The sequence below is a fragment of the Pristiophorus japonicus genome, unplaced genomic scaffold (genome assembly GCF_044704955.1).
Source record: "Pristiophorus japonicus isolate sPriJap1 unplaced genomic scaffold, sPriJap1.hap1 HAP1_SCAFFOLD_91, whole genome shotgun sequence".
NCBI classification, from domain to species: Eukaryota; Metazoa; Chordata; class Chondrichthyes; family Pristiophoridae; genus Pristiophorus; species Pristiophorus japonicus.
In genome coordinates, this window is record NW_027254835.1 from 2,647,287 (window position 1) to 2,669,018 (window position 21,732).

The 21,732-nt window shown below is 46.5% G+C and overlaps 1 non-coding gene across 1 annotated transcript; it reads right to left on the minus strand.

Annotated features, from left to right (window-relative positions):
* Positions 1–6,795: 6,795 nt before the first annotated feature.
* Positions 6,796–6,869, minus strand: trnan-guu (transfer RNA asparagine (anticodon GUU)). The gene has a single exon. It is a non-coding gene; the product is annotated as a tRNA-Asn (tRNA).
* Positions 6,870–21,732: the final 14,863 nt, after the last annotated feature.

Consider the following 21,732-nt stretch of genomic DNA (forward strand, 5'->3'; position numbering starts at 1 on the left):
ATGTTTGGAGGAATAGTGGTGGCATTGGTGTTGATTAGAGTTTGGATAATATTTAGATGGGTCATCGTGCAGGCTCGAGCACAGCAGGCTCAAATACAAAACCAACGGCAGCCCAGACAGGGACATGAAGTGATCGAGATGGTACGACTATAAAGAATATGGATAACCTAACCCTTACTTCCGATTCCACAGAGTGACCGCGACACAAGTAGACCAGAACCTAACACCTGGTGACGCCCAGGCTATCTGTTTAAAATTTGCAGATACAACCATCACCGAGATGGGACCGCAGTGCTGACTTCGACTCTGGGGACTCATGATACTGGGAACCTTGAGGCCCACACAAGCACTGGATAATACAGACCGACTACGAGAGGTACAGCACACGCAAGAAAGACACAACTGCACCAACTATGGGGTTTTGTTTACTTTGACTGACGAAATATGCATTCCAACAGCCAAGGACTGGAGCAAGGACAGAACTTATTTTAACGCGTGGCTGCAAATGAATCCGGATAAGAATAGAGTATGTGTGCGATGCTCCACGGGTACAAGAAGCAGTTGCATTAGACGAAGGGAGGCCGGGGGGGCCCGATGAATGTACCTTTGGAATAATTTGCGCGCCTCCTGCCCAGCCACAACCGTTAGTCACCCACAAAGAGCGGGTGGGGCTGTGTGGATACCATGAGGAGGTAGAGGCTGCCGCAATATCATTGTATGTATGCTTCTCACCCCCTCCGACACCGCGCCCCATAAGAACCACTACACTCCCCATGGAATTGCCATGTCCAACAATTATAAGGGGACTGGAAAATGGGATTGTGCTGTCCAAAGAGGGTGAACTATTGTATGATAATGTCAAGCATGAAATTGTGCCTGTCCTGATCAATATCTCAGGTATACAGATGCTGGAATATTGTACAGAACAGGCAAGAAATATGTATAATGTATTAAGTAAAGTTGTAATGCAGCAGGCTGCCGATACCATGGGTGCCAGTAGATTCCGAGGACAGGAGCCAGTTCATAGGACTAATAGGGAAATAGTTAATGATGTTGCGACCGGTTTTAATGCTGGAACCACCATAGTAAACTCACTGGACATACAAAGGCTAAATGAAAGGGTGGAGCAGCTTAAAGGGGTGATGAAGGGATTATTAGAACGGGCAGAGCAGACTCAGGAAGGTCAATCCGAACTTGGAAGAGAGGGTGCTGAAATCCAATTGGATGGCCTCTCGGTCCTGGAAGCTCAGGCAAAAACAATCAATCACCTTATCAACAGAGAGAGAGAAGATACCACAAAACTTAGACAGGGACAACTCTGTCACGCTTATGGCCTATGGATGGTGGGACAGATACGACACAACCTCGATCATATCCAAAATGGGGAGTTGCCAGACTGGATAGACAGCCCACATCTGGCTCAGTTGGCCAAACTGAAGGGGACACTGGGTAATTGCACTCTGAAGGGACTAACCAGAGTATGCCCAGTGATCCCAAACTGACGAATGGGCAAAGCTGCCGGAGTGGGAATAGCCCTGATGATACCTATTGTCACACAAGATTCAGGACCGTTTCCCCTTTATCAACTGTAGAATATCGGGATCATACGGGAAAACACCTCCCTCCATTACTATCTGACCGCAGCCCCTGCTGTCCGCAGAGACAACACACTCTATGGGATCGCCCTGACGGGATGCAAGCAGACGGGTGACATTACGGTGTGCCCTAACCCGGTGGGACAGGGAGAACTAGTCGAATGTGGATTTAATCCAACCGATGGATGTGTATTGGAAATAGTTCCTGCCCCCACACATTTTGCCAGAACAGATTACGGGGGCAAAGGAAAATACTGTGTCTCTACCACGGTACATTTATATTGGTACAATGGCTTACAATGCCAGATCTCGCAACCAAACTTTTGCTTCACAGCCCTATGACCTCACAATAGGACAAGCCCACATTATCCAGGTGAGACACCGAGGCCCAAAATCATTAACGCCATCGATCAGCTCCACGATCACCTGCAGGGTTATGACGAGCCAGAGCAGGCCCCTATCCCACATTTAGTTGCAGTATTAAGGGAACTAAGACTCAGAGTAGGCCAGTGTGTCAGACTCTACCACCAACTACAGACAAAGATTGAAATACTGGAGAAGGATACTGACCAAGAGTTACAAAACCAGAGTTGGTGGAGGAGGGTCAGGGACTGGAGCATGAACGTAAACATCCACTCCTGGATTGGAATAATATCACACAAACTGGTAGAGATACAGCTGGTCTTAGCACTAACATGGAGAGTCATGGCCTGTTGATCCTGCAGGCATTATGCACGACAAAGGAGTATCAGAACAAGGGCTCAAGTAAATAACGTGACTTGTCCAGCAGAGGGACAGGGGAATCTGAACTACATCAATTTGATCGAAGCAACTGGGACTTCTGACACCACGTGGCTGGCCAGCACGTTGAGGCAGGAAGTACCGGGTGGTACATAAAAATATAAGTCGAGCAACAAATTATGTTGTCGGTTAAAGGAGACTAGGATTAGTCCATTACCGAAAGGGGGGATTGTTGTAGGGCAAAGGCAAAGGCACCTGCTGAATATATGTATGCATATATGTATGTGTAAAATGGTAGACAGATATAAAATGGCTGCCAGGGATTCTGCAAAGCACTAGGGGAATTCAGCTAATATTTAGCTTGACTACATTTTTGGGTAGCTGATGACACTGCAGTTCCGTGTACAGGAACACTGGAAAGAGCGAGCTCAGCAGAACATCCTTAATCAACAAACCACAGACAAGATGTCCTAGCAGAATACTGAACAAAGAAATTCCTGTGACTGTGTAAGGATAAGGAGGTTAGGTGCAGACAGAACGCAAGGACAGTAGAGATAAGGGGATCTGGAGAATCTCACGAGGCCATGAATAAGGCCCAGCTAAAACATGATTTGATCACACAGTCCCCTGGTGCCTGGGGGCCAATTCCATTGTCCCAGTGGAATCGATTTGTAATTTATAGTCCTTAAGATTGGATTGTGTCCTGCCGACATGGGCTAAGTAATTGTAATGAACTGTTGTAAAACATATAAATATCGATGAATTTCTTTGTTCGGTGGAGTGGAGTGCCTGAGTTGGACCAGAGGCTCTCTCCCCGCAGGTGTAATATAGGCCATTTTGGCATTGGAACCGACCCGAGTGTCGAGTGATTCTTCCAGGAAAAGATTTGTGCTAACATAACCCGTGCTGTACCAGCACTGGGAGAGATTGATGGGACAGTGTCGAGGGAGCTTTACTCTGTATCTAACCCCGTGCTGTACCAGACCTGGGAGAGATTGATGGGACAGTGTAGAGGGAGAGTTACTCTGTATCTAACCCCGTGCTGCACCTGCCCTGGGAGAGATTGATGGGACAGTGTAGAGGGAGCTTCACTCTGTATCTAACCCCGTGCTGTACCAGCCCTGGGAGAGATTGATGGGACAGTGTAGAGGGAGCTTTACTCTGTATCTAACCCCGTGCTGTACCTGTCCTGGGAGAGATTGATGCGACAGTGTAGAGGGAGCTTTACTCTGTATCTAACCCCGTGCTGGATCTGTCCTGGTTGAGATTGATGGTACAGTGGAGAGGGAGATTTATTCTGTATCTAACCCATGCTGTACTTGCCCTGGGAGGGTTTGATGGGACAGGTTAGAGGAAGCTTTACTGTATATCTTAGATGGGCTGTATCTGCTCTGTGAGTCTTTGATGGGACAATATAGGGGGAGCTTTAATCTGTATATAACACATACTGTACCTGCCCTTGGTGGGTTTGATGTGACAGTGTCGAGGAAGCTTTAGTCTGTACCTGTCCTCTGAGTTTTGATGAGACATTGTAGAGGGGGCTTTAATCTGTATCTAATCCATACTGTACCTGCCCTGACGGGTTTGATGGGACAGTATAGTGGGAGCTTTGCTCTGTATCTATCCTGTGCTGTGCCTGCCCTGGGAGGGTTTGATGGGACAGTGCAGAGGGAGATTTAAACAGGTGCTGCACTGTAATGTATATATGCCCGGGTTTACCTGCCACCAGGGGGACCGACCGTCGAAGGTCATTGGGCCACAGGCACACACATGCAACTCTTGTATATAAAGAAAGCCTCCATGTTTAATCCTTTGTTCGAGAGCTAGAAATGTACGGTCAGGATGCACCTGATTGAGTTCACGGTAGTAAGCCTGCTGAGTTATTGCATATGCACCATGCATCTTCCCCTGGAAGCGTTTGATGGGGCTGTGTAGCGGGAGATTTATGTTGGAACTAATTTGTGCTGTACATGCCCTGAGAGTTTGATGGAACAATGTAGAGGGAGCTTTCCTCTGTATCTAACCCCGTGGTGCATCTGCCCTTGGAGCGTTTGATGGGACAGTTTAGAAGAATCTTTACTCTGTATTTAATGCATGCTGTACCTGCCCTTGGAGAGTTTCATGGGACAGTATTGAGGGAGCTTTACTCTGTATTTTACCCATTCTGTACCAGCCCTGGGAGTGTCGATGGGTCAGTGCAGAGGGAGCATTACTCTGTATCTAACCCGTTCTTTACCAGCCCATGAGTGTTGATGGGTCAGTGCAGAGGGAGCATTACTCTGTATCTAACACGTACTGTACTTGCCCTGGGTGAGCTTGATGGGACAGTGTAGAGGGAGTTTTACTTTGTATCTAACACGGGCTGTATCTGTCCTGAGAGGGTTTGATGGGACAGTGTCGAGGGAGCATTACTCTGTGTCAAACACGTGCTGTAACTGTCCTGGGAGGGTTTGATGTGATTGTGTAGTGGTAGTTTTACTCTTTATTTCACATTATTGTCCTTTTCAATCCACTTGTTTCACACCGAAATAAATCGTAACCGTGATGTGAATTTAACGCCACGTGATTCTTTGAAATCATCTTTAAATGATTGGGTAAAACCACTCCTTATGCCATCGAAAAACAGCTTTGATTCCAGGTCTTGGCGATAACTTTTGTAACACCATTTTTAAATTCAAAACCTTATAAAATTGATGACATGCAGCCAACGTGCAAAAGTAAGAATTCTTTTAATCACCGTTAATTAGCCGATAATCTTCTTCAGAATGAAATAAATAATAATATAATTACTGAGGAACAGTGTTATATTCAATCATTCATTTTCTCTTTACATGTGATGAAGTTTTATCCCTGTCTCATTTACACGCTGTATGAGAATGGTTTAAAATTGTAAGTGTTTATGACTCAGTTGTAAAACCATTGATTGTGTGTGCGTCTATTCTTGATAGGTGGAGCACTTGAGACCGAAGTTCCAGTTCTATGAGCCCAAGTTTCCACACGATAAGAAACGGGTGCCCCTCCGAGCTGGGCGCCCGTTTTTCGCGCCTAAAACGGTGCCTAAAAAAAACCTTGCGGTTCTGGAGCGTTCTGCAGCTCCTTGTCTGCCTGGCGCAGCGCCCAGGGGGGCGGAGCCTACACTCGCGCCGATTTTGTAAGTGGGAGGGGGCGAATACTATTTAAATTAGTTTTTTTCCTGCCGGCAACGCTACGCGTGCACTTTGCAGCGTTCGCGCATGCTCAGTGTGAAAAAAACATTGGCACTCGGCCATTTTTGTAGTTCTTTGTAGCTGTTTAATTTTTGAACATTTTTTTAATAAAAGCACATTGCCATTAGCACATCAGCCTTCTCACTGTCTCCTTCCCCCCCACCGCGGGAAGAACGGGCGCCTCTTACCCACCCCTGCAGGAAAAACGGGCGCCTCCTCTCCCCTCCCCCACCCCCCGCGGGAAGAACGGGCGCCTCTTACCCACCCCGCGGGAAGAACGGGCGCCTCCTCTTCCCTCCCCCCACCCGCCGCGGGAAGAACGGGTGCCTCCTACCCCCCCGGCGGGAAAGAACGGGCACCTCCCCCCTCCCCCGCGGGAAGAACGGGCGCCTCCTACCCCCCCGCGGGAAGAACGGGCGCCTCATACCCCGCCCCCTGCGGGAAAGAACGGGCGCCTCCTATCCCCACCGCGGAAAGAACGAGCGCCTCAGGCTGACTGCAGCATTCTCCGTGCCTGAAGCACTTTCACACAGGTAGGAAGATGGTTTATTTAATCTTATCTTTGCTCATAAATGTTTATTCAGGTTGGATTTATTTGTATAATATTTGTAGAAGTATAAATAAGGATTTATTGCACAATTTAATGACTTCCCTTCCCACCCCACCTCGTTCTGGGCGCCTAATTTGTAACCTACGTCTGATTTTTTAATGTGTAGAACAGGTTTTTTCAGTTCTACAAAAATCTTCACTTGCTACATTCTAACTTAGTTTGGAGTACGTTTTCACTGTGGAAACTTTCAAATCAGGCGTCAGTGGCCGGACACGCACCCTTTTGAAGAAAGAATTCTGTTCCAAAGTAGAACTGTTCTACCTGACTGGAACAGCAGAAAAAAAAATGTGGAGAATTGCGATTTCTCAGATAGTCCGTTCTCCACCAGTTGCTCCCAAAAATCAGGCGCAAATCATGTGGAAACTTGGGCCCCAGAAATGTATCAATAGAATCAATTTCCACCAGTTTCTTTAAACCCAATCACATAATTTATTTCTAGTGGGCTGAATGGAGGAATATGATCCATGTAAAACATTGTTATCGTTTTACTTGAACTGAATGCTCATAAAATATTGGAGTGGGAACTAACTGGATAATAGCACTTATGGCAACATTTGTGGAAAATATTCATGCAGCCAAAACGCACAATGACAACCTGGGACTGTGCGGCACCGAACACTCGGGAAAAAACAGTTAAAGGCTTCGTCCCTGGGTGGGCTCGAACCACCAACCTTTCGGTTAACAGCCGAACGCGCTAACCCATTGCGCCACAGAGACTGATGGAAGTATAATGTGCACGACATCACAAACCAGGGTGTCAGTCAGTGAAAGCTTCAGATTGCTCCGACCTGGATGGAACTTGTCCACTCTCAGTTGTACTTTTCCCAAATAAATGGAGAGACATTCATTGTGGATGCGTGGAAGCAGTCTGGTTCCGCACACTGCAGACACTTCCATGTCACCACCAACCAGCTCTCCCACAACCGGTGTGATCTACCTTCCAGCCTTCCGGTGCCTTGTCTGTGACAAAGTATTCTGATTGTCCCGAAGCCGGTATTAGGTTTGAATTCCTTTTCAGCTCCTGACTGCAGATATTCCTGTGATTAAACGGGAACTAAATGTTTACAGGGACAGTTGGATTCACCGTTTCTTTGCTTGGTGAAATTTCAAAGATTGAAAGCGACGCACATCAACCCCAAACGTCCCGTGAGATGGAAGCCCAGTTGCTGTTTCAAGCTTGAATGCAGGTACAAGCAGAACTTATTCAAAGAAATTCCAAGTCCCTGAGACGCCTGATTATTTGCACCAAACTCTTTGCAAAGAGTTGAGGTTCATGTTTGGTGATCTGGGCACATCTTTCCCCAAACTACAACACTTCAAACATAACTCAATGGCTGTAAAGCGCTTTGGGGCATCATGAGTTCCTGAAAGGCGCTGCAGATATGCAAGTCCTTCTTTGCAAAAGTTCGATGCAATTTAAAAATTTGCGAGCAATATCAGGGCTCCTCTGGGACCCCTCGTAAATTTCAATTAACAATTCCGAAGGGAGAATCACAGCCCGAGACCAACGAGCCAACTGTTGACAAACGTGAAGATAAGGTGTAACCATTTCAAAGCATTTTTTTGTTTGTCACTATTCAGAACATAAGAACTTAAGAACTAGGAGCAGGAGTAGGCCATATGGCCCCTCGAGCCTGTTCCGCCATTTAATATGATCATGGCTGATCCGATCATGGACTCAAGTCCACATCCCTGCCCGTTCCCCATAAGCCTTATTCCCTTATCAGTTAAGAAGCTATCTCTGTCTTAAATTTATTTAATGTCGTGGCTTTCTCAGCTCTCTGAGGCAGTGAGTTCGACAGATTTACAACCCTCTGAGAGAGGAAATTCCTCCTCATCACAGATTTAAATGGGTGGCCCCTTATTCTGAGATTATGCCCCCTAGTTTTAGTCTCCCCTATCAGTGGAACCATCCTCTCTGCATCCACCTTATCAAGCTCCCTCATTACCTTATACGTTTCGATAAGATCACCTCTCATTGTTCTGAATTCCAATGAGTAGAGGCCCAACCTACTCAACATTTTCTCATAAGTCAACCACTCATCTCCGGAGTCAACCCAGTGAACCTTCTCTGAACTGCCTCCAAAGCAAGTATATCCTTTCGTAAATATTGTAAGTGTTTGTGATCCTCGCCCAATTGCCAGACGGACGGTTTGAATCGTCCCCACCTTACGAAAGTTCTAGATCTGGGAATTATTATTCAGAGTGTAAATTAAATGAGTCACGGAAAGGGATGCTTCGGTAATACATCGTAGTATATTTATTTGGTCTAACATACACTGTCTAAAACATGCACTGCTAAATGAAATCACTGTCTCTGTGGAGAATAAAATCCCGGTTCCAAACAACATACATACAGTACAGAAATGAACCTAGAAACACGCAGTAATTCCCTGGTGGATTCTAACCCCACCCCTACCAATGAATTACCCTCCCCAGAATAGCCCTGAAAAGCTTCACTTCTGAGAAAACCCTGAGCCCTTACCCAGCTGGCCTGGGATATCTGGTTACTGGCTTGGGACACTCGCGTCCATGTTCACCAACACACGCAGCCGGTTTCCTTGCTCAGCTCAGCTGTGGGAAGTCACTGCCTGGTCTTCATTCTCGGTGGCTTCTTCTGCAGTACTGCGGCCCCTTCCTCTGGTACATCGATCGGTGGAGTGAGAGCAAGAGCGAGAGGGGGCTCTCTCTAGACACAAGCTGCAAGCTGCAAGCTCCAAGCTTCACACCAAGCTCCAAGCTAATAATAAAGTGGAAAGCACCCTGTCTTGCTGGGAGTCTTGCTACCCCTATCTTTCCCGCCAATCTTTAAAACCCCTTTGTTTCTAAGCACGGGTACTTCGTCAGTGATGGGCCATCCCACCCATGAATTGGGCTGATGGCCCTTAGTCTGGGCATCTCTCTGAGCCTTTGTGTTGGGAAAGACCCAGCTCCTCCTTGGCTGGCCAGGCTGGTGGGTTCATTGTTCTCTGTCTCCTTCTGAGATGGAGGTGAGAAGTGCTTTTACAAATTAGAGTGGCTTTGTCAGTGGCCCCCCTTCCTGGCCGACAGCTCTTTCGTCAATGGATGACTGACAGGTTTTTGTCCCAGCTAACTTTCATGCGGTCTCTGGAGTTTTAACAAAACCAGCTTTTTCACATATCTGCGCAGGGTGTCCCCAGCACAGGGAAAATAGCCTCAGAAAAATAAAATCCACAAAATATTCTCAACTGAGTCCATTCTTTAAACAGAAACATTGCGATCTCTTCATTCTGCTCTGCTAATTATCGACCTTGCCACGTAAAAAGTGCGTTGGCATTGCAATGCATTAATGTAAAATGAATGTAAAGAAAATGCAACGTTTTGTCGAGTGCAAAACATGCAGTGTCTGCATTTCAAAAAGCATTGCTTTTATTCATCCTGCGGAATGCATATTGCACAGATAATCTCAGCACACATTGTGCAGGCAAAGGCAGCATTAGACAACAAAGTGATGTGTCCTCCGCTGATTTGGAGCAGATAACTGACGTTTGAGCACACAATTTGATAACTCGACTTGTAGATCAAGCATCAATGAAAAAGGCAACAAAACTGCCCACCAGCACCAGGTGTCTTTCACTTGTTTGTCCCAAATTTGCAGCAGCTGGGACAACAAGACTTTAGCTTTCACCAAGATTTGAACTCAGATCACTGGATTTAAAGTCAAGAGAGCTCACCATTACACCATGGAACCAACTATGCCAAAACTTTTGAAACATACTTCGTCACAGACAAGGCACTGGAAGGCTGGAAAGTAGATCACACCGATTGTGGGAGAGCTGGTTGGTGACATGAAAGTGTCTGCAGTGTGCGGGACCAGACTGCTTCCACACATGCACAATGAATGTCCCACCCTTTACTTGGGAAAAGTACAACTGAGAGTGGATAAGTTCCATCCCGTTCAGAGCAATCTGAAGCTTTAACTGACTGACACCCCGGTTTTGCATGTCTTGCAGTGTGTATCTGTGGCGCAATGGTTTAGTGCATTCGGCTGGTAATTGAAAGGTGGGTAATCCAAACCCATCTCCGGGCGAAGCATTTAATGTTTTTCCCCGAGGATTCGGTGCCGCACAGTTCCGGGTTGTCATTGTGCATTTTGGCTGCACGAATATATTCCGCAAACATTGCCAGCTGTGCTGTTATCCAGTGAGTTCCCACTCCAATACTTTTATGAGCAATCAGCACAAGTAAAATGAAAACAATTGTTTACATGGATCATGTTCCTCCATCTAGTCCAATCAAAATAAATTATTTTATTGGGTTTAAAGGAACTGGTGAAAATTGATTCTATTGATACATATATCGAACTGGAACTTTGGTCTCAAGTGCTCTTCCTATCAAGAATAGACACACACACAATCAATGGTTTTACAACTGAGTCATGAACACTTACAATTTCTCATACAGCATGTCAATGAGATAGGGATAAAAATTCATCACATGTAAAGAGAAAATGAATGATTAAAGATACTAGTGTCCCTCAGTAACTATATTATTATTTATTTCATCCTGAAAAAGGTGATCGGTTATTTAACTGTGATTAAATGAATTCTTATGTTTTCATATTAGCTGCATGTCGTCAATTTTATAAGGTTTTGAATTGAAAAAAGCTGATACAGAAGTTACCGCCCTGACCTGGAATCGAAGCTGTTTTTCGGTGGTATAACGGGTGGTTTTACCCAATCATTTAAAGGTGATTTCAAAGAATCACGTGACGTTAAATTCAGATCAAGATTACGATGTGTTTCGGTGTGAAACATGTGGATTGAAAAGAATATTAATGACACCAAGCATTACGATGCAGCGATGCAGCAATGCAACGTTCCTTGGTGGTCCAGTGATTAGGATTCGGCGCTCTCACCACCGCGGCCCTGGGTCGATTTCCGGCCAGGGAAATTGCACTTCCAACAAAATTAAAACCTTAGAAGAAAGAGTTACATGCATCTCATGTGAAAAAAAGATTCATTGATTTAAACATCATTAATTAATCCATTGTAGAACTTCAATCATTTATTTTGCCCTGTGTACGTGAGGAACGTTTATCCCGACCTCATTGTATTTTAGGAGCATGGTCGAGCCCCAGTATCTCCACCTGTGAAAGTAGGAAACTGCTGGAAATACACAACAGGACGGGTAGCCTTTGACAAACAATTAAACCAAGGTTACAGACTCTCTTCCTTCCCGTACCCTTTGCGGAACACTTGTTCCCCTTTAATTTTACAGACTGACTGAGTTCACTAACCACGGGGAGAGAGTAGGTGCCTCCGCGGCCCCACTGTGCTAACATGGAAGATAACACGATGGGGATGTGGGATGTGGGGCGGTGGGTGGGGATCAGTGACATGTTTGTGTAAAGGGCAGCGGAGGTGAAGGATTGACAGCTGTCAGTGATGGACAGAAGTTGTTTAAGGTGAGCCAACACATTCCCGATCAGCACAGAAGGCATTCACTGGTCAGTTGCCCTCTGCTGTACTTCTGGTCAGAGTGGTTTCCGCAGTGTAGCCGTTATCACGTTTGCTTTCCACGTGAAAGGATCCCGCACAGAAATATTATGTTAAAACTTGCTCTGGATGAACAACCATGGGCGAGTTTATTCTGCTGTCAAAAGGGCGACAGTGGCTTCTCCCTTATTCTTTAATTGCTCTTTATTTCACTTCACTAAATAGATATATTTGAGTGAGAGAAATTGTTCCAGAGTGTCGCCCACTTCATCTTTTGTTCCCTTTTAAACACATAAAATGAGGCCGGTGGAATGAATACAGAAAACAAAGCCGAGGGATACAGACAAGAGGAAGAGAGAAGGGGAAATACTGTCCCCACCCAGAACTAATGCAGAAACCCCTCTGCTGCGCTCGGGGTGGCCACCCACAGCCTGGATACACTAACGTCCCAACAGCTCATTGACTGTCGGAGTGGGACCGTGCGGCGCTTCAGAAGACAGGACGAAAAAGCAAATTCACTGATTCAGTCCCATGTGCTTCTCTGACTGACACCGGGGAAACGGTGAGACAGATTTTGAAGCATAGGTCTGGTTATTGTGAAACAGCAAAGAAAATATGAAGTCTGGAATGAAATTATTTAATGTGTATCCTGCTCGTTTAGTGGTTAGGCATTCACAGAGGGAGCCCGAGTTCGGAAAGTAACTTTTTAATTCAAACTTTTTTCAAATAATTACATGCAATTAATTAAACTCTGTGGGAGATGGGGTGATTAAAACATCACCGATCGGAAAGGAATTGCCCGCGGGAAGCCTCCAACCGGAATTTTTGGGCCAATATTCCCACCCGGATTGTTTTGCAGACTTACAGTCAATACTTCAATAACTGAACTGTAATAATTTCAGGAGCTTTCATCATAGATGATATTTTACACCCTATCTGACTTAACACACTCTGAATTTTTGAAATTGGTTTAAAATGTTCATTGCTCAGAAGACAAGGAACCTGGGGTACGCCAGGCCAGTGCATCACAAGGCCAGAGCGGTGCCGTACGTGATGTGGGAAAAAATAGAAGGCGAATTGGACCGCCTGCTGAGGGAAGGCATCATCTTGCCAGTCGAATTCAGTGACTGGGCGAGCCCGATTGTATCGGTGCTCAAGGCGGTTGGGTCGGTCAGGATATATGCTGATTACAAAGGCCACCATCAATCGGGTGTCACTTCAAGACCAGGACCCGTTATCGAAAGCGGAGGACCTCTTTCCGACACTATCCGGTGGCAAATTTTTTTCAATATTGGACCTGACCTCAGCTTACATGACCCAGGAGCTGGCGAGAGAGTTGAAAAAGCTGACCACCATCACGACACACAAGGGGTTGTTTGAGTACAACAGATGTCCGTTCGGGATTAGCTTGGCCGCCGCGATCTTCCAACGAAATATGGAAAGCCTCCTCAAGTCGATTCCAGGGACGGTGGTTTTTCAGGACGACATCCTCATCACGGGTTACGATACTGAAGAACATCTCCACAACCTGGAGGAGGTGCGACGCAGACTGGACCGGGTAGGACTGCGACTGAAAAAGGCGAAGTGCATCTTCCTATCTCCAGAGGTAGAATTCCTGAGGATGAGGGTAGGAGTAGACGGGATGAGCCCTACTGTGTCCAAGACGGAAGCGATCCCGAGAGCACCCAGACCCGTAACACGACGGAGCTGCGTTTGTTCCTGGGGCTCCCCAACTATTTGGGAACTTTCTTCCCAAATTGAGCACGCTGCTAGAGCCGCTTCACGTGCTCCTAAGCAAAGGTCGCGAATGGGTCTGGGGGGACAGCCAGGAAAGGGCTTTTAATAGACCACACAATTTGTGATGTTCCAACAATCTGTTAACACGATATGACCCATGTAAGAAACTTGTGTTAACGTGCGATGCGTCGTCCTATGGTGTCGGGTGTGTGTTGCAGCAGGTCAATGCCAAGGGTCAGTTACAGCTGGTAGCTTATGCCTCCAGAAGTCTGTCCCAGGCCGAAAGTTGCTACGGGATGATAGAAAAGGAGGCGCTCGCATGTATATATTCGGTAAAGAAAATGCACCAGTACCTGTTTGGCAGGAAATTTGAGCTGGAGACAGATCACAAACCCCTCACGTCACTTTTGGCCGACAACAAGGCCATAAATGCAAACTTATCGGCCCGCATACAGAGGTGGGCACTCACGTTAGCCACCTATGACTACACAATTCGGCACAGACCGGGCACTGAAAACTGCGCCGATGCACTCAGTAGGCTCCCACTAGCCACCACTGAGGGGGCTGCCGAACATGCTGCTGAGATGGTCATGGCTGTTGAAGCTTACACAAGCGATTGCTCACCCGTGACAGCCCGTCAGATTAAAGTCTGGACAAATAGAGACCCTAGTCAAGAAATGTGTCCTGAATGGGGACTGGGCTGCCACGTACAGGGCATGCCCTGAGGAATTTAAACAATTTCACAGGGGCAGGGATGAACTCTCGATTCAGGCCGATTGCCGACTGTGGCGAACCCGCGTAGTCATGCCCCAGATGGGCAGAGTGGTGTTCATCAGAGAACTCCACAATGAGCATCCGGGCATTGTCATGATGAAGGCAATTGCCAGGTCACACGTTTGGTGGCCAGGGATAGATGCAGATCTGGAAGTTTGTGTTCGCAGGTGCAACACGTGTGCCCAGCTGGGCAATGCACCCAGGGTAGCCCCCCTTAGCCCCTGATCATGGCCCACCAAGCCTTTGTCACGCATAAATGATGACTACGCTAGTCCTTTCATCGGAAAAATGATTTTGGTTGCAGTAGAAACCCATTCCAAATGAATCGAGTGTGACATTTTAAATTCAAGCACATCCTCTGCCACGGTAGAAAGTCTACGGGCAATGTTCGCCGCCCACGGTCTACCAGACATCTTGGTCAGCGACAATGGCCCGTGCTTCACAAGCACTGAATTCCAGGACTTCGTGGCAGGCAATGGAATTAACCATGTCAGAAAGGCACCGTTCAAGCCAGCCTCAAATGGCCAGACAGAGCGAAAAGTGCAGATAATCAAACAGGGGATGCTCAGAATCCAAGGGGGTTCCCTACAAAGCCACTTATCACGCCTCCTGTTGGCCAATAGATCCCGACCACACTCGCTCACAGGGGTTCCACCCGCAGGGCTGCTAATGATAAGGACGCTCAAAACCCGTTATTCTTTATACACCCCACCATGAAAGAAATTGTTGAGAGCAGGCGCCAATCACAATATAACTACGATGGCAGGAATGCGAGGGCTCGATATATTGGTGTAAACGACCCTGTTGTTGTCCATAACTACACTGCAGGGCCTAAATGGCTCGCAGGCACTGTGATTGCCAAAGAGGGCAATAGGATTCTGCAGTTAAACTTACCAATGGACAAATCTGCCGCAAACACGTGGATCAAACTAAAAGGAGGTTCAGCAACCCCATAGTAGAAGCAGAGGAAGAACACGATATAGAGTTCACTCCAGCACAGGTGACCGAACACCGGAACCAAAGGGAGGAGAGCCCAGTCACTGTGGGCAGTCCGGATAGGCCTCAGGCACCGCAAACAGCAGACACGCAGGCCAGCGCCCAACAACCGGAGCCCCAACTCAGGCGCTATACAAGAGAGCGTAAACCACCAGAGAGACTCAACCTGTGATCCCAAAAAGACTTTGGCGTAGGAGGTGATGTCATGTATTCAACCAGCATTGCAACCCATGTATAAACTGACAAGTTGTACACTGTGAGAACAATGACCACTCGGTGGTGAACTTGTGGGAGACACTCCTAACCTGGACATTCAGGTATAAAAGGGGAAGCTCCACTCACTTCCATCACTTGTGTGCTAAGGAATAAAGGACAGGTCACAGACTGACCTTCTCTCAAGCATTGGCCTCGTGTGCATTTATACTGTACACGAAGGACGTATCACTTATGACTCCAGGAATCCGGTGCAACTTTTGTTCAAATTAACAGGAGCAACTATTTCACAGAAAAACTCTTCTCTAACATAATGTTTTTAGATCATGCACTGGTCGATCATTCTTCGGTGCAAAGTGGATGAACTGACCATTCCCCACATTGAACCCCAGTAATCACAGTCAATGGGATATTTAACAGAGATTTTCAGAATTATGGGGAAACTGTTTCCAGAGGACACAGACATAAGATAATTGGAAAAAGGAAAAATCCGGGGCGGGGGATGTGGGGTGAGGAGATGTATTTTTACCTGCTCCTGATCCTTACATGTTTATGATCTTATGACCTTCCACAGAAGAACAAACGCAACCCTGAGCATGTATGAGGAGAAAGCTCCAGAAAATATTCAATATTCCCACCCGGTGAGCTTTCGCGTGTGAGGCGAACGTGTTAACTGCTACACTGCGGAAACATCTCCACTTTCAGCACCAGGTCAGAATGAAATGTTAAGCGAGCAGGTTTACTGCTGAATCCCACTTTAAAGGAATTGGTCGTGGTGCCAAGCAAATGGGTTTTGCTCAATGACGAAAAGGAAGAAGTGGGATTCGAACCCGCACTTCCAGAAAAAACTACAAACTGAACACAGCACATGAGACCGCTCGGCCATCCTGACTATTTCATGCTGTATGTGGCCATCTGCAGGTTGCTGTTTCAATTTATTTCACAGCAAATATATTCTAAAATAATGTTTCTGCCTGTGTTTGAACATGAGACAGTTTGAGTGTGAGAAACTAAGATGATAACCGCGACAATACGGAAACCCCTGTTTAACTTCCTGCCCAGAGAGAAGTGTGAAGCCAGAAGGTGTAATTCTGAATCCCTTTCTGTGAAAAAATCATTACACAAACATTTCTCTGACCGAAGCTGCACATGTCAAAAATGTTGCTTTCAAAGTCGTTAAACTCCCAACTTTCTGTGCCCCTCGAATCTTCTGAATCAGAAAGCTCTAGTTGTACCGACTCAATCCATAAATAACAAATAAAAACAGAATTGCTGGAAATCTCAGCTGGTCAGACAGCATCAGCGTTCTTACCAGGAGACTAAGCTCGCCTCCGATTGTTCATCGACAGCAAGTTTAAACATAATATAGAATCATGGAACGGTTACAGCACGGAAGTAGTTCATTCGGCCTGTCGAGCCCGTGCCGACTCTCAGCTAGTCCCACTCCTTCGGCGTTTACCCGTACCCCTGAGATATTTTTCCTTCAGATACTTATCCAAATCCATTTTGAAAGATAAGATTAATTCTGCCTCTGCCACCCTTTCAGGCAGCGCATTCCGGATCTTAACCACTCGCTGCCAAATGGCCTCCTCCTGTTCCTATGTTCCTGTGTAGAAAGTCTGGGAAACACGAGATCAATTCCTGCCACTCTCACAGCCTTCCTAAATATAGCACCGTCATTCTATTCTCGTAAAACCAGCTCCTGAAGTATCGGCCAGCTGTGTTGGTTGGAGCTCTGGTTATGTTCCTTAGACAACATCTACAACCGTGTGTCTGTAGTGTAGCGGTTATCATGTTCCCCAAACACACCAAAGGTCCCCGGGTGGAATCACTTTGAAAAAATTAAAATGGAGCGAATGGCCGACTCCTGTTCCTAATTCTTACGTTCTTATGATCTAATGTCCTTTCACTGGAGAACAATCTCTCCCCTAAACATGCATGAGGAGAAAGTTCCAACAAAATATTTCCACCCGGTGAGCTTTCCCGTGTGTGAGGTGAACGTGTTAAACGCTACACTGCGGACACATCTCCACTTGCAGCACCAGGTCAGACGGAAATGATAAGCGAGCAGCTGAACTGCTGAATCCCACTTTTAAGGACTTTGTCGTGGTGTCAGAACAAATTCTGGGTGAGCCTCCATTTGCCGGCGAAGTTTGAACTTGCGGTTAGAACTTTTGCAAAGAATGACTGCATTTTTACGTGGCCTTTCAACAACTCAGGATATCCCCAAGTGATTTAAAGGCAATGAAGTACCAATGGAACGTTGCTATGTGGGGAAAGATGTGCCCCAATCACCCCACACGCATCTGAACTCTTTCAGAAGCAAGAGAGTGTGTAACCTGGGTCTATAACATAAAGTAATGGGCTCATTAACTATTAAAGCCCATTATTAATCCTCTCACACACCTCAATTATGTTTGTGCAATGCATCGATGGAAACTTCAATAACTGAACTTTACTGAGTTAAGGAACTTCAATCATTGATGAAGTTTTATCCTCTATCTGATTTTACACACACTGTATTTTAGGAGAGTGAGTTAAAATGCCCATCGCTCATGATACAAGGAACCTGGGGCTACTTTTTAAAATGTATTCCACAGAAAAATATTCGCCAAAATAATGTTTCTGTCCGTGCTCAAACCGAGGATAGTTCACATGTGCAGCGAAGGTGATAACCGTTACACGACGGAAACCTCTGCTTGCACCTCGAAAAAAAGCATCCTGCAGCGCTGCCTCACTTCCCAGCAGCAGATCAAAGCCACAAACAGACCCATCGATTGTTCCCACTTCCCCACCTCCACAGATACTGCCCGACCTGCTGAGTGTTTCCAGCATTTTCTGTTTTTACTGAATACACAAACACGGGTATTCGTTCAAAATCAAACTGGAGGTGGCCACACACAGATTGAACAGAGCCAGAGAGACAGACAGGATCGGGAAACACAGGGAAATGGGACGGAACCAACAGGCGCCTCACCGACAGGGAACGTGATTTACATAATCCTTGCTAGCTCAGTAGATACAGCATAAGGCTTTTAATCTCAGAGTTATGGGTTTGAGCCCCAGGTTGGGTGAATCGTTATCGTTAAATTTTATGCCGCTTTCTCGGGCAAACTTCATTAATTAACTGATCAGCTTCTTTTGCACAGTGAAAGTAATGTTAACTGAGGGAGAGTCGATAATTGAATAATTGGTTCTGTGTTTTGCATGTTAACTGTTAAACCATATCCCATTTTACACACTGCACTTCAGGCATCTGATTCAGAATGTTTATTGTAACATGAATGTGTCCCTGGGGAAACAGTGAGACAGGTTTTAGAGCAAGGGTCTGGTTATTGTGAAACAGCAAACACAATATCAATTCCGGAAGAACAACAGCTAAATTAACTGATTTGAACACACAGCCTCCTGATCGGGAGTTAGACCCGTAACCGTTGCACCACGATGTCGAGATTCTACAACAGTCCCAGCGGATCGGAAGGTAGAAAATGTAACATCGCTATTCAAGAAAGGAGGGAGAGAGAAAACCGGGAACTACAGGACAGTTAGTCTGACATCAGTCATCGGGAAAATGCTGTAATCCATTGTTAAAGAAGTGGTGTCAGAACACTTCGAAAATTATAACATGATTTGACAGAGTCAACATGGTGTTATGTAAATGTTATGGGCAGGATCAGAAAATAATCAAATAAGACTAATGTTAACCTGGCCTTCATATCTCGCGAACTCGATCACCAGCAAGTGATCAGGAAGGCCAATGGAATCTTGGCATTGATTGCAAAGGGGATGGAGTATAAAAGCAGGGAAATCTTGCTCCAGTTATACAGGGTATTGTTGAGACAACACCTGGAATACTGCGTGCACTTTTGTTTTCCATATTTACGAAAGGATATACTTGCTCTGGAGGCAGTTCAGAGAAGGTTCACTCGGTCGATTCCGAAGTTGAGGGGGTTGACTTCTGAGCAAAGGTTGTTTAGATTGGGCCTCTACTCATTGGAATTCAGAAGAATGGGTGGTGATCTTATCCAAATGTATAAGATTATGAGGGGGCTTGACAAGGTGGATGCAGAGAGGATGTTTCCACTGGTGGGGGAGACTAGAACTAGATCTTAAAATAAGGGGCCGCCCATTTAAAACTGAGATGGGGAGAAATTTCTTCCCTCAGAGGATTGTAAATCTGTGGAATTCGCTGTCTCAGAGAGCTGTGGAAGCTGGGACATTGAATATATTTAAGACAGAAATCGATAATTTCTTAAACGATAAGGGGATAAGGGGTTATGGGGAGCGGGCAGGGAAGTGGAGCTGAGTGAATGATCAGATCAGCCATGATCTTATTGAATGGCGGAGCAGGCTCGAGGGGCAGTGTGGCCAACTCCTGCTCCTATTTCTTATGTTTGTATAACTGGAACACAAGGGGACATATGTTGTGTGCAGCTACACAAAGCCCTGGTTGGACCTCACTTGGGGGACTGTGTTCAGTTCTGGTACCGCACAGGCAGCATCTGCTTTTTTGCCAGGAGACGAAACTCGCCTCCGATTGTTCATCCACAGCAAGTTTAAACATAATGTTCCCGCCCGGGATAGAACCAGGAAATTTTCACATGTAAAGTAAACATGATAACCACTACACTAGAGAAACCTCTGTTACAAGGAACACAACAGAGGGGAGCTGAACAGTGAGCTCCCTCGGTGCTGATCAGGACCGATGCTGATGTGGAAGCAAGTCATCCTCGACTCCGGGGGATTGCCTCAGAAGAAGAGAGGAGGATCAGGAATGTGTTGGCTCACGTTAAACAACTTCTGTCCCACACTGAAAGCTCTCAATCCTCTCCTCCGCTGCCCTTTACAGAAATGTCACGTAATTACCACCCACCATGTTCACTTCCACACCCTCACAGTGGGCCACAGAGACTCCTGCCGTCTCCCCGCGATCAGCGAACTCACCCAGTTTGTAAAATTACAACCGGAACAAGTGTCCCGCAAAGGGCAGGAGAAGCCAGAGAGTCTGTAAACTCAGTGTGTCACAGAAAGTAACGGGGTTATTAACGGTGATTACAGCAATTCATCATCATCATAGGCAGTCCCTCGAAATCGAGGAAGACTTGCTTCCACTCTAAAAGTGAGTTCTCAGGTGACTGAACCGTCCAATACAGGAATTACAGTCTCTGTCAGAGGTTGGACAGACCGTGGTTGAAGGAAAGGGTGGGTGGGACTGGTTTGCCACACGCTCCTTCCGCTGCCTGTGCATGTGTTCTGCATGCTCTCGGCGATGAGACTCGAGGTGCACATCACCCTCCAGATGCTCTACCTCCACTGAGGGTGGTCTTTATCCAGGGACTCCCAGCTGTTGGTGGGGATGTTGCATTTTATGAAGTGGCTTTGAGGGTACTTCAAACGATTCCTCTGCTCACCTGGGGCTCGCTTGCCGTGCAGGAGTTCCGAGTAGAGCGCTTGCTTTTGGAGTCTTGTGTCAGGCATGCGAACAATGTGGCCCGTCCAAAGGAGCTGGTCGAGTGTGGTCAGTGCTTCGATGCTGGGGATGTTGTCCTGATTGAGGACGCGAATGTTGGCGCATCTGTCCTCCGAGGGGATTTGCTGGATTTTGCAGAAACATCATTGGTGGTATTTCTCCAGCGACTTGAGGTGCCCACTGTATAAGGTCAATGTCTCTGAGCTATACAGGAGGACGGGTCTCACTACAGCCCTGTAGACCATGAGCTTAGTGGCAGATTTGAGGGCCTGATCTTCGAACACTCTCTTCCTCAGGCGGCCGAAGGCTGCACTGGCGCACTGGAGGCAGTGTTGAACCACGTCATCGATGCCTGCCCTCGCTGATAATAGGCTCCCGAGGTATGCAATTATTAATCCTCTCACAGACCTCAATTATTTTCATGCGATAAACTGATTGAGAATAGAAAGGGGGTTAGTGCTCGGGATCTTAACCACTCGACCACCAAGGAAAAATTATGGTAATGGTATAATTTATAAATATATATCTATATTAATAGAATCATAGAATCAGAAAGTTTCAGCACAGAGTGAGGCCATTTCGGCCCATCGTGTCCCCGCCGGCCGACAAAGAGCTATCCAGCCTAATCCCACTTTCCAGCTCTCGGTCCAGAGCTCTGTAGGTTGTGGCACTTTAAGTGCACATCCACGTATCTTTTAAATGTGGTGAGGGTCCCTCCCTCTACCACCCTTTCAGGCATTGAGTTCCAGACCCCCACCACCGTCTGGGTGATGAAATGTCCCCTCATATCTCCTCTAAACCTCCCCCAATTACTTTAATTCTACGCCCCCTGGTTGTTGACCCCTCTGCCAAGGGAAACAGGACCTTCCGATCCATTCTATCCAGGCCCCTCATATTTATACACCTCAATCAGGTCTCCGCTCAGACACCT